This window comes from Pteropus vampyrus, unplaced genomic scaffold, assembly GCF_000151845.1.
Source record: "Pteropus vampyrus isolate Shadow unplaced genomic scaffold, Pvam_2.0 Scaffold102, whole genome shotgun sequence".
Taxonomy (NCBI): domain Eukaryota; kingdom Metazoa; phylum Chordata; class Mammalia; order Chiroptera; family Pteropodidae; genus Pteropus; species Pteropus vampyrus.
Genome location: NW_011888883.1, coordinates 4,972,129 through 4,986,781, shown reverse-complemented (window position 1 = coordinate 4,986,781; position 14,653 = coordinate 4,972,129). Strand labels below are relative to the sequence as shown.

The window sequence follows — 14,653 nt, the reverse complement described above, 5'->3', positions numbered from 1 at the left end:
AATACAATCTGTGACCTGAACACTCTCTTCTCAGCTGCCGTCAAGTCAGGCTACAGTCATAGTGATTGGGCTCTAAGAAATAAGAACAGGTCAGTGGCATATCTTCATCCTCAGCTTGAGGATGAAGAGTACATAGAGTACACTGGGCAAATCTCATGGTGCCAGGTCCCTGGAGAATGTTATTTGCAAAGATGACTTCTCACTGGGAAAATTATCACAAATACAAGTCACCTCAGAGGCCAAGGGCTAAAAGTGTGATTTCGAAGGCAGCATAGGGACTGCTCCTCTTCACGAGGGATGGAGCATATTAAAGATTTATTCTTGGACTACATATTCTCAAACAATGAGCTTTCTAAAAAATATTAAATTATCCCCAAAGAAAGTGACTATGTATTCAAGGAATGCTGTCTCAAACCTTAGAATGATTCCTTTTAAAGCTTTCTCAGGTAGATTTTGTTTTACTTGAGATTCCATTTCTTTGCCAACCTGTTTCCTCAGTGAATGCTTTGACAGATATGCCTTCTCAGATAATGGAATGATGTGTTCTTCCTGGAGGTTTTGCCACCTTGAGTCATAGTTCATCATTAACCTTTCTTAAACATCTTTAGAGAGTTCTATAAGGATTGCCTATCTTAAAAAGTTCTTTTAATTCTTTGGAAAAAGCAGATTGAGCCCAGCTTTGGACTTATGCCTACATTATAAATGCTAATGGGTTTTATTTGTAAATAAAATATTTCTTACAACCACTTGTCTAAATCATACATCATAAAATTAGAGGGCTTGAATTGACAATAATGATCATTGTTTGCAAAGGGAAACCATTTCAAATGTGCTCATACCTCCTTATATTTGCTTTTCGATCTTGGGGCCAAAACCCTCTTGAATTAAGTGTTTTGTTTCCAGTGCACTTATCTCAGAATCGTTAAATGAAATAAATAGGGAAAGTAAACAGCATTATTTTAAAATAATGCAATTTGTATCTAATGCGATCATGTGTGGTGCTCTAACTTATTGTATTAAAATATAATTTCAAATACTTCATACCCTATATTTTTAAAGCTAATCTAGGGTTTTCTCCTTCATTTTCAAAAGTCACTGTTATGTTTTCATACTGTCATTAACACTGATTATACTACCAAACTAGTGTTCTGCTTTTTATATTTTAATTAAATGTTTTATATTTTGTACTTGTACCCTGAGGCAATTTTAACATGAAGGAGACAATTTTATAAATGGAAAAAAAAAAAACCCCACGTATAATGAATGGTGTGTTCCTTGCAGCATAGAACACTTAAAAGCCAGAATTCCTGCCTCAAAATGTTTCCAGGCGAAGTAAAATTATAAGAAAAATTAGATGCTTTAAAAATGTTAAGAGTAAGTTAGTTTGATATTTAGTTTGTTTGATGCAGCCATGAAACCTCTTCTTATGAGAAGTCCATTTTTGCTGAGGAGACGGTATATAGGTTTAGTACATGGTTATTTATAATCATTAAAAATTGGAGACAATATAAATGTCCTAAAATAGGGGGCTGATTGCATAATTACAGAGCATCCATACCATGTGACCTATAAAAGTCAGGTCATAAAATATTTAATGAGATAGAAAAAATGTTTACTATACGTTAAATGAAAAGAATCAGATTATAATGTAGTATACACCAAATGGTCCATATTTTATGAAGAAAAATATGTAGACTCCAAACGAATAATACAGGTAAATCTGCATAGAAAATACTAAAATGCTATTTATACCAGGTTAGTAATGATTCTCTCTGTATGAACTAGGCATGATTTGGACGATCATAAATCAATAAATCTTAGAGTCGAAGGCACTTTGAGATCATTTAATTAAGTTACTCATTAATTCACCAGATAACTCATACCATTTACAGATGGATCCAAATATTTGGGAGTTCTTTCTTAAATAGAACTCCTATCTACCTCCCTGTACATTCCTCTAGCTGCTTTACCTGCCCTCTGGTGAAGTGTGGAGTAAATTCCTTATACATCACTGCTCATCAGCTATTTACAGATTGCTCCCACTTCTTCCTCAATTCTTCATTCTTCTCTGTACCATTCCTAGTTTGTTCAGTCTTTCTTTGTGGTTTCCTGACTGTGGTTTCCATGGCCTTGCCACATTTAACTGGAGATCCTTGAGTCGTTGGCATCCATCTTAAAACGGGTCCTTCAGGGTAGACCGAAGTTACGAGTGTGCTCAGCCAGCACCAAGTAGACTGCTTGCTCCTTTGATTCCTAATCAGCAAAGGCTACAGTTCATATCAACTTGAAGTCAACTAAAGTTTTGCAGAGAATTTCTACATGAGCAATTATCAAAGGCCATCTTCTTTGATTTGAATTGACTCCATATCAAACTCATTTTGAATCTTGATTCTGTCCAGCTATATATTACCTCTTTTTCAGTTTTTTTCTCCCTATATTGATAAGTAAACTTTCTCTATCTTTACTCATCTCTGAAAACTGAAAGAACTAGAAGTCTGTCATGTCGCAAACCTGCTTTTCACAGAAGACTTCGTAGTACAGTATTTCACTAGACACCACTCTCATTCATTTACCACAACTTTGGGGTAAGCAGGGCAAATATCCCTGAGGGAAGAGAGGAAGCACCTACCTACAGCTATGGTCAGTGGCTGGGGAGGAGCTCAGTCCTGAATTTCCTACACTGGAGTTCTAGTGCTTTTCCCACAACTAGGCATAGGGGAAAAAATATATGAAGGCAAAAAGTAGAGGCAAATATTTAAAAGGGGATTTTCCCAAAAGAAAGAAAATGTAGTAAAAGGATGAAGTAGCTGGTATCAGTAAGTGTGGACATCACTGACAAGCTGGGAGTCTATACGGAGGGTGACAGACTGAACCTCTGCCTGTTTACTCCAGCAAATGCCACCTACGTCTGGCTCGTCTATTTTGAATGTGGCTTCCAGAGAATCTCGGATGTGCCAAGCTCCTGGGAAAATTGGTCAACTTTGAATTTTAGAAACATTAGTTATTATTATTACATAGTGTCTTCCCTGGACCTCAGGTTCCACACCTACAAGGTAAAGGGAGTTTAACTCGAGTTGGTGATATTCAAATCTTTCTCTGTTCAATACTTTTGATATGAAGATAAGTCAATACATCGTTATGGGATGGTTTACATTTTTTTCTTGTTATGCTGTTCAAGGTAATCTGTGAAACACAGATTTGATATTTCCAGAGCCAATCTCTTGCTCAGCAATTTTTTCATTTATCTCAAATTGACTCCCTGCTTTTCCACTCTTCAGGCACTACTTTACCCCGACTCTGCACACCCTCTGCCTCTGCATGCTCCCCGATTTCTTGAGAAAATCACTGAGGTCTAACCTGATGGCTAAAAGCCTATGTGGAAACCCCTCAGCCTGGATGTACACACTACTCAACCATGAATTCTGCTACTTCCTGCCCAATGACCCAGCCTGTCACTTAATATCTTATAGCCACACTTTACTCATATAAAATGGGGATGATGATTCTCCTAGGACTGCTGTGATGATATGTGAAAGAGTGTAAACTGTTAAATGTATTGTCTGGCACATATAAAACACACAGATGTTAGAGGAAAAATCTTCACATTTCTCTTCTCATTTCTCTGTCTCTTCACCCTCTGTTCTCAAGAGAAAGAAGGGGCTCTATTCCTTTTCTGAGGCTATTGCAGCTCCATTTCTATCTGTTACTAGCTGAAAACAATAAAGAGGAATTACAGTTTCATGTAACTGGAAGTCCAGACTTCAGCAGCTCGACAGTGCCAGGGAAATCAGATCCTGCCTCTCTTCTCTGCCCTTGCTGGTATCAAGTTCAGCTTAAGGTTAGAGCCCCTGGGGATCCTGGGATGGCTACAGCAGTTCCAGGGCCACATGCTTCATTTTTCACATTCCAGCAGCGAACGAGAGATGTTCTTAGAACTTCTTGTAGAAGAGCAAAGAAACTTTTTTTTCAAAAGCCCGAAAAAAATTCCTCTCAGATCTCACTGGTCTAAATTGGAAGAAATGTCTTCCCTAAACTGGAAACTATGTTTATGTGAGAACTTCATACTATTTTAGGCTTGAACCCCATACTCTATTTCTAGAAACAAGGTAGAGTCAATGCATATAGGGTTTGGGATACCCAGGCAGCATTGTCCAGTTGCATAGCTCCAGGAGGCACAATTCATATGGATTTCTATTCCAGAACTGTATTCTATGCCGTTCACAAAATACACAACAGAAATAGTGCTCCCTGGAGCATTATTCAGCTAGCAGCCTTGGACTTGAAAAGAGGCACTTGAAATTTAGGGTAGTTACCAACTAGATGTTGGTTAGGTCATCACAAAGTCCACTTCACCATGTGCCTTTGAGTCCATCTCTCCCTTCTACCAATGGAAATTTTCCCTGTTATTTTTCCCTTTTTCTTGAATTAGCAACAGCTCCCTTTTTATTAGATCACTTGCTTATGCTCTTCATCTTCATCTAAAATTAGAAACAAAAATTAAGATCATATTAAATTAAAATTTAATAATCAAAGCTTCCCCAAACCTCCTACTCCATCAGGCTATCTTAGCATCTCATCTGAAATGCTAAGCACAATCTATCTTTGTTGCTTCGACTTGGCGATCTGGCTTCTGCCTCAACCATTCTAGTGAATCTGCTCTCTCAGAGTCATTTCTCTGTAAAGCAATCCAAATGTCATTGTTCAGTTCCAGCTTCTCTGATCACCACATCCTCCTCCCTGATATGTTCTCCTTTTTATCCATTTATTCCATCAATATTTATCATCCACCTGCCACACACTGCGATAGATGTTGACATAGATGTTGAGGATGCAAACATTGAAAGAATTTAGCTCTTGCCCTCGAAGAAAGTATAAAGGCAGTATGAAAACAGGCAACGAAACAACAGGTGAAAGCCATAGTGGAGGCATATGAGAGGAGGAAGCATCTAAATCTACTAAGAGTCAGAGAATCTTCAAAAAGAGGCAATTCTTGGATGTTTTTAAGAAAAAATGAGTTTGTCGATTGGAAAATGTCAAAGGCACAGGGAACAGCATGGTGCAATGAGCAAACGACAAGTGGCTTGTTATAGGGGTAGGGTTATAAAGAATGTGGGGGAGGGGCAGGAGATGAAGTTGTACAAGAAGGCAGAGGCCAGGTCAGTCAAGGGTTTGAATACTGTGACATAAATCGTGGATAGCCAGCCATTGAGGAATTCTGAGCCATTTAATGGCATAATCAGATTTGTGTTTTATAAAGATCATTCTGGTGGAATGGTACTGGGTGGAATAGGAGGCAGGTATCCGGAAACTGGAAGACCAGTAAGGAGGGTGCTAAAGAATTTGGATAAAGACCATGATGTTTCTGAACTAAAACTATGGTTGTACATGTAAAAAAAAAAAAAAAGGCAGAATAAATTTAAAAGATTTTTAGGAAATAAAGCTCCACAGCGTTTAGGAAGAACCAGTAAAAAATGGTGAAACCAAGTGGGAAAAGAAATTGAATAACATCAAAGATAGTAGAGAGGTTAGTCAAGAAAAGGACATAAAATATCTCTGGTTTTCTCCTTACTTCTAGGACCAATTTTCACTCATTATTGTGCATACCCCTCCCCTTCACAACACTATCTAGTCTCATGGCTTCCGCAATCACAGCTATGTCATCAGGCCCAAATCTACATATCTGAGTCTGACTTTCTTCTCAAATCTCAATGCAAATTTTCAGTTGTTTCCTCAGTGTCCATCTTACGTGTCCATGTACACATCTCTAAATCATCCTTTCTCCAAACTTATTCCTTCTTCTCTTTTTCCTGATCTGTTGATTATGTTGCTATCCTTTTAGCTGGACGATTTTCTGTCAGTTTTGCATCCTTATTAGTTCATTCATTTACCCATCAAATATTATTGAGCACCTAAAATATGTCTTGAACTCTCCTATGTACTGTGGATATAGTGAAGAGCTAAACTAAAACTAAGTTCCTGCCCATTCTGATCTTCATTCTAGTGAGAGAATACATATTGTATTATATCAGAAAAGTGCAATAATTTAAAGTAAAATAGGATAAAGAGCATAAGAGTGACAGAGTGCTTACTTTCCACATTCAATCAGTTGGTAAAGGCCTTTCACTTCACTTTTAATGTCTCTGGCACTTATCCTCACTCTTCTCTTACCACACTGTTCAAGTTCTGCCTTCAATGCCTCTCATTAGGCAAATGGCAACAGTGTCTCAGTTTAACCTGATTCATTTGAAAAAAATATGTAGTGAGTTATTACCACATGCTGAGCGCTAGACTTGATGCAGATTCTGAAACCAACTCTAAAAATTTTGCAATTTAGAAAGAGTAATGAAGTAAACACTCAAACCACTTAAATACAAAACAGAATTAATAAATTCCAAGTGGAGATTATATATAACTTGGCAGGAAATCCACAGAATTGGCAGGTCCATTTTGAAGGAGACTCAGTGGAGTGAGTCAAAATACCACTTGAAGGATGGATTGGACTCTTATTAGGTTGGGGAGGGGAGCCGAGGAGGAAAGTGCATTCCAAGTGGAAGATACTGGATGAGTAAAGGGAGGGATATAGGAAAGCACAAATGTCCAGAGAATAGTGAGTGGTGCCATTTGCTTGGACCTTAGGTCACTGGTAGAGGAAGCTGAGGCTAGGAAGACAAACTGGAACCATCCTGTGAAGAGTCTTAAATGCTGGTCTGGTGAATTTATATTTACTTCATTAGACAATGAAAATCCGCCTTTTTCTCTTATCTCTGGTGTACACATGACCTTTTTATTTGTTAATGCATTTATTTATAAAACACTTTGAGACTACTACCCACTCCCAGAACACTGGTAATTTAGTAAGAAATTACTATACAAGGCATGAAGCAAACCCTGGTAGGTGGCGATATGAATATATTTATATATGAAAAATTATGTTTTTGAGCTTTGGAATATTTTAGGTCCCATTGTTTTAAAATTAGAGAAAGACTGCAGTGAACCAGCTTATAAATTTCTATTTTTGTTAACTTAGAGAATAAAAAAAAGTTCTCCCTTACGGCTTTTATCAAAAATCTGTGAATTGGCAGAGTCTCAGAAACACAAGAAATTTGAGAAGAAATTTTATTAGGATATTTCCAGACCTTAATGGATTTCTGAATGAAAATACTATCAACATGGTATTAATGGTGTTAACCTATAAATATGTTAATAATGATCTATTATTTCTAGAATGAGACATTAGTTTCCAATTTGTTATAAATGAAAGACTGAATCGTTTAATTTAAATTTTACATCATCTGACAAAAGGGAATTCTCACTTAGAGACTTCATAAAGCAAATAAACCAATTGAAGTTTCCATTATAGAAAACTATATGTGTTGTACTGGTGACTTGTCCTAACAACCAGCATTGTGGTTTAGCTTCTTATTTATTCTGTACATAGACAATCTCTTCAAAGTATAGATTTAGTGATGAGGATGATGCTAATGTCGTACTATATGGTAGATTTCAAGCCCAATATGACCAAAATTGGCCAACTTTACCAAGAAAACATGAAGAAAGGTTTCCATGGTTTCAGAGAATCAATAGTGCCCTCTAAAGGAAATCCATGTGAGGTACATTCAGTGTTCAAGTTTAATTCAGCATTTGTTCTACCAAAATGTTACTTAATTGTAATTCACAAAATGGATCCAAAGTTATAAAAAGAAAGCAGGCCAGCCCTAGCCATAAGTGTGATAGGTAGCTGCCCAAATCAGTCTGGAGCAAAATGACCATTCTTTAGCCCTAGGTGCTTCTGCTAACTGTGAGCTATTATCACCATGTTTGTGGAAAGCTCCTGAAAGGGAAAAGGTGATGATTTCTGAGTTGAGAGATGGACATCCTGGACTCTGAGAGATGGGTAATTCAGAGGAGATCCAGGTAGCTGTCTTGGGAAAATGTGCTACACTGAAGGGAAAATGTGTTAAATTGAGTGCTAAGGAGGCCTTGTTAGGTTTTTGCCCAGGGCCAACTCTGAAAACCTATACACTGGGAAGACTGCCAAGTCAGCTGAATTAGAAGAGGACAGGCAGTGCAGGCTGACTAATACACGTGAAAATTAAAAAGAAAAAAGCGATACGAAACATTTATGGATTTTTATTTGTCCATCTAATTTTGTGGTTCTTACTTGTTTCCTTTGTCCATTTTGCATGATACACAGAGAATTATTCATAAATTGTTTGATAAAAGAAATATTGGACAAAACTTGACATCGTTATTATTGATTAGGAGCAGGATGAATCTCAGAGACTACTATCTGTCTTAGAGACATAAAAAGTCAGTAAGTACAGATGACTGTTAATTCCAGACATAAATTCCTGCTACAGGATTATTATTATCATAAAGAGATGGTCAAGAATGGAGTTTAAATATTTCTTGTTACCAAAACTATATATCTACAGCACTGTGTACATTTTTAAGACTTTGCCTTCAGAGTTCAGGTCCTGTTTTATCAGACAATAAAGATCATAGGTTAGGCTGGCACTTACCACATACATCTGTAGCATATGTGATAGCCTATCCTGCACATTAAAATATAATTCTTCACCTGAGTCTCATGATAACCTTGTGAAGTTAGCAGGGCAATTATTATAATAGTAAAGCAAGAAAAGAAATCTCATAGAGCATAAGTAGGATTACCTGGGAAAATAAATTTTCTAATATCTGTTTTTTTCTACTTATTGATTGGGAATATTAAAACACTTGAAGATATTTTAGGTTAAATATTAATAGAAATTCAAATATCTGCTGAGATGATATATCAGCCACAATCAGCAAAGCTGTTCCTTGGCTTTGAGGACAATCCCGATTAAATGGCACATTTCAGCAGAAGCAGCTGTGGTTAGCAGAGCAAGGTGATAGTACTACACCATCTTAATTGGATATAACACATTAGTCTGAAGAAATCTGAGTTATGGCAAATAAAGTCATTCTTAGCAGGTTCCTCAAACTACGGGCAAACTAAAAGGTACATCAAATTCAGAGCAGCAGGCGTGTGGGAGCTGCTGGAAGCAGTTGGCTCAGTTATATTGACTCACAGGCCTCCTAGGATGCATTTTGAACCTCGCAGGCTAAAGTTAAAAGGGTTTTTAAATGTTCATTTAGGTTTCCTTTCCAAATGGCTCTTGGAAAAGACAGATCCCAGAAAGTATAGATTCCTTTAAATCTCTAGGGCCGGAACACAAAATGCCTCCTCCTATAATTTATTCTTTTAGCTAAGAGGTTATTTTAAAGTAGGTGCCAAAGATGTACTTCTAAGAAGTGTATCACCATCACAGCATGGCACAGTGGCTGGCTGGGCAGGAATCGTAGAACTCTTTAGGTCTGATTGTCCTGTGTCAGTGTGCAGTGGAAAATGCACAGCCTTCTCCCAGCATTTTCAAAATTCCCTTCTGGAACCAAGGCCCCGCTTCCGTAAAAATGGTTCTTGTTAGAGTTTGCTGCTCATGGGGCTTCTGGATGGGTGAGAAATAAAGTTTCTAGCCTGGGCAGCACCGAAACAGCCTCAGTACAAGAGAGGGTCAGAAACTGTCTGCTTTCAGTGCCTCAGCCACTGAGCAGAAACAGTGGTTTCTGTTTTATGCACTAAACTCTGAGGCCAGAACCTGTGGCCCTGAGGAGGGGGCTATCAAGTTTTTACTGTCCCCATAACAGCTGAGTCTTATCACTGTCATAAACCGGCTCCACTTGTCCTGTTAATTATTCTATTGCTCTGTATGGCTGTCAGTACTTGGACACACACATCTGGCACAGACAGTGACTCCACAAAGTGAGCTGGGCAAGTATTACTATCCTCACTTTGCTGCAAGAGAAACTCAGGGAGAAAATGAATAATTGGTCCTGAGAACACTCTGCTGGCTAACAACCCTTGGCTGCTATCCTGTAAGCCAATGCTCTTTGCTTATATCATGTATCCACTCTCTTTTTGGTCCTGTGCCACGTGTCAATGAGGCAATCTGATAAAATAACTAACACCAATGAGAGAAGATCAGTTCTTTTTCTTGGTCTCTCCTCTCTAAGATCTTTTTGGAAACAATGTCTTAAAATGTACACTGTCTTGGTGAGAATTTAAAGCTAGAAAAAAACCCAGAATTTTCTGGTGACTTTCCGGGATGATGAAAAGCAGTCAGCAAATGTGCATCTTTTAAAGTGTCTCGTAGAGGGTGTTCAGGAACACACCCACAGAGCTTTTGGCTGTTCAAGAACACTGGCTAAGATCATAGAACTCTGCTTTTCAGGTCTGGGTATGGGAAGACAGGGCTTGGGGTACTACATCAGTTAGATAAAGGAATGTGACCTATATATGTGAAAACTGTCAGAGCATTCTTGTTACTCAATAATAGAGTCATTCAGGATATGTTTCTTATGAACAATGCAGCAATTAGTCTCACAAATTTTATTTCTATTTTACTGGATTTGACCACTGTTTTGGTGACCAGAATAATAGCAGGAACAGTTTGGGAACAGTTTTGAAGTTCTGTGAGAAAGTACAAGGGAAGAAGCTGACAGGAATCAATGGGACTGTTTACCTAAATGAGCCTTTGTTCAGAATATTCATGGCAAAGCAAAATTGCTTACTGGGTCTTCTGATAAAGAGAAAGAAAATAAATCCTGAGGACTGTTCTGGAGTCTTACCCATTACAAGGTTAATCACTGGAGCATTTGGCCTTCATTAGATTAGTTCACCCCAGTAGTCTAAGATTCTGCCAATTGGGAAACTGTAATTTTCCTGAGCTCCCAAGACTGAAAAGCTAAAAATGACACTCCCCAGGGTTCTGGATGCAATGAGGCAAAGGCTATCTTCCTTCAGCTTGAGGCATTTTTTTCCTGCTGATAACCAAGACTATGGAGTCTGCCAAATATAGTCTCCAGCTGCAGCAGGGGCCACAAAAGCCAGACTCTGGGCTCCCATGTCCAACTATTGCGATAACGGTGGCTTTCCATTTCCAAATATGGCTTTCAATTCCCTGAATTGCAGCTGAAATATCATGTTCCTGAGGTCAGGAGGCCTCCTGGTTGTGACAGAGGAAGTGGTGCTCTGGGAGTCAGTCACAGAAGCCCAGTCTAGAGCCTGCTCCTCCAGTTTTTCCACTTTCTGAAGCACTTCCTTCCTGGTGTTAAATCCTTTCTGTTCAATATCTCTAGTTTTTATTTTATGCACTAAACCTTGTTTGATTGATATACAAACTACTAGGAGAAATAAAAAAGACCTACAGTAAATATATCCTGTTGACATTTTCATTTCAGTAATAAAGAAAATCTAGGCAAACAAAGAAGTTACTGGGGAAAGAAATTTGAATTAAAATAATAGTTCTCTATTTAATGTTAACTACATACCAAGAGAACTGGAGTGGTATTGAATTTAGGAAATGATGTATGCTCCTTTTAAAGATTCAAAAAATGTAATTGTATAGTACAAACTGAGAAGCTTGCAATAAAGAAGCATGCTTAATTTTGTTTGTCCTTGTATTGCTCGAACTCATTTAGAATGGCACTCATTATCTGGGAAATGCTAATTGACTTCAATTTGAGGGAAAATATATAGTCTTAGTAACTATTCTTAAAGTAACTTGGTACTTTATAGTAATTAACTAAGGAAATATTTGAGACACTAAAAGAAAAAGAAAAATTTGAAAAGCAAAGACAAGGTACAGAAGAAAAGTCAGCAACCAGTGAAACCAATAAAATAGTTAGCATCTAAATAATTGTCAATATGATTAATAAACTTAATATTCATATTAACCAAAAGTCTTGAAAGGGAAAATAAAGTAAAATAATAATAGCAATATAAATTTAAATTCCTATAATATTTCAACAGAAAATTAAGAGGTAAGAAAGGAAGAATGAAGAAAGTGCTAATTTTTATATTCTGCCCAGAGGGAGGTCAACAGATTTGGATTCATTTTTAATGCTCATAGAAAACTTTAGGGAATAACTGAATGGATAAATACATATATATTTAATGCTAAGGTGATATAAAAGAATTAGGGTCAGTTGCTTTCAAATCATTAGTAGAGAAAGAGAAAGAAAGAAAACCTAATAAAGAAAAAAATCAAGAAATATTAGATGGCAAATGTAAAACAAGACCCAGTCAGTAGTAACAACTCTAAATGTAAAAAGCAAAATCACTTATGTTGGCTTTTAAAGAAATCCAACTATATGATGCAATATATAGAGAGGTCAAATTATGTTGTACACTTGAAAGTTAAAAAATATTATAAACCACTGTTAACTCAATAAAATTAAATTATGTTAAATAAATACACAAAGCAACATGAAAAAATCCAACTGTATGTTCTTTATAAACAATCTATCAAAAATAATATAGAAAGCGTAAAATAAATCAAGGATGAACAAAGATATTATGAGAAATACAAACCAAAGAGAAGTAGGAGGTCTTGCTATCAACACTAAAATGAAATTCAAGGTAAAAGAAATTAATTGGAGAAAAAAAAGATTTTAATGTTGCTAAAAATTACACAGTTATGACAAAGGGGAAAGACACCACTTTTCCCCCTATGAGTGCCGGGCTTCCCTCCCCTAGTCTCTCACAATTGTTAAGGCCCAAGCCTCCAGGAGTGCTTTCTCCTCAGGTCTCATACATATGCTCCATCCACAGAGATGACTTATTTGATGAGTGAAATAAAAGGATCATTGCACATTGTTGGACAACTCTCTTTGGCATGCTCTCTTAGAGCTACCTACCTAAAAACACAATCTATTCCATGTGGAAACCTTCTTGGAACATAGAATAGTACCATTAACACGTGGCATTGGAGAAATTCAGCCCCTCCCCACCCAAGCCACTAGAATTTATAGTAAAACAGTGTGCTTGCTATGCAGACACAGCTTCATGATATACTTCCCAGCATGTTCTTTCAACCTCAGTGTTGCCCCTATCCCCACTATCTAGAAGTTCTGGGCCCACTACCTTTTCCCATCCTAGCTATTCCATTCATTAATAAATAAAATGAGTAGTAGAAAGTCTATTTTGGCTATAAATTCAAGCTAAATCCTTCAATTAAGTTTAGTATGCAACAAAGCTAATATTTAATCCCAGTGTGATTTCTGAGTATCTTTCTCAATTAGTTTATAAACTGGAAAGGAGAGAGCTGTGGGTAACTACACCCTCTAAACCTCCAAAATGGGGGCCATTAACTTTAATGAAAATACATTAAAGCAATATATAAGAAGAAATTGACAAAATCACATTCTAAAAGGGAGGCTTAAACATTCTCTTTCAATCCTTAACTGAACAAAAGGACCAAGAACAGAATAGAAGATAGGGAATTTGAACAAATAATAAGAAATTGAATGAAAAGATACATTGAAATTTGTGTTCTGCAGAGAAGATGTACATTCTTTTCATATATTCATGGAAAAATCTATGAAATTTGATTATGTGCTAAGCCCAAAATAGAATCTCAATAAATTCCAAAAAGTGACAATTCTACCTGCTATATCTTCTGATTATAAAAATAAAACTGGAGTCTATGGCCATGACACTCTGAACAAGCCCGATCCCATCTGATCTTGGAAGCTAAGCAGGATCAGACCTGGTTAGTACTTGGGTGGGAGACCACCTAGGAAGACCAGGTACTGTAGGTATAAAAAATAAAATAGAAAAATAAGGGATTGTAAGCTGACAAGGTCTTTGCAATCTGTGAGGTTAACCAAGGGTTGCCTCGCCTAAAATAAAATAAAATAAAAAATAAAACTGGAAATTAACAATATGAAACAACAGTAAAATTTTAAATAGATTAGAAATATTAGGTAATTTTAACCTCCTGTCAAAGGGACAATTAAAATCAGTTTCAGAAAATTAAAATAAATTATATCAGATACCTCATATATACCTCATATCCTTCTTGGTCTCACCTCTGATTCCATCTATATTTATGGCAAATATTTCCACATAGATTTTAACCCATTTTATGCAAATAGCAATGAACCTCAAGGATGAGTCATAGTCAGCACTCATGGATTCTCAACCAGGAAATACGGGGCAGTTAAGGCCTTCAACAAAATGGGGATGAAAATCAGTGGAGAAATACTTCCTTTTGTCTTTTGGGGAGACAATTCTATGAAACATTCAGTATAGCCTTCAGAATGTCCCTATAGGATCAAGGATCATTTTCCTATAGGATTATCAATTCAATAATGCATGCACGCGATGGAGTTCCCTCCTTTTCCTGTTTCTCTCACCCTGATCTATCACTCCTGCTTCCTGGTATCACTTCCCAAACAAACTCCCTGTACACAAGCTCTTGTCTCAGGCTCACCTTTTCCTTTCCTGGGAACACAGGATAAGTCGATAAGTCAGGCATCGTCCTGGAAAGCTCACTCTCTGAATGGTATCTGGAACCCATTTCACCAGTCAGAAAGCCACTGTGGAGGAAGGAATTTCGAATAACTGAGAGATGACTGGGAACATTATCGTGAAAGGATTGCCTATGAGCACTGAATATATTTAACTACAGAATTAAGACTAAAGCAAATGCAGAAGAGGGTATCAGAACAGAATGTAAATGTTTTATATCTTGGTATTATGAAAATCATAAAACTAACAAAACTTGGAGAAAAAAGGGAGGACAAAATAAGAGCTACAGTAATTATATTA

General features: G+C 37.0%; 1 pseudogene; it reads left to right on the top strand.

Moving 5' to 3' along the window:
- The first annotated feature begins 13,522 nt into the window (after positions 1–13,522).
- LOC111742868 lies at positions 13,523–13,641 on the top strand (annotated as a pseudogene).
- Positions 13,642–14,653: the final 1,012 nt, after the last annotated feature.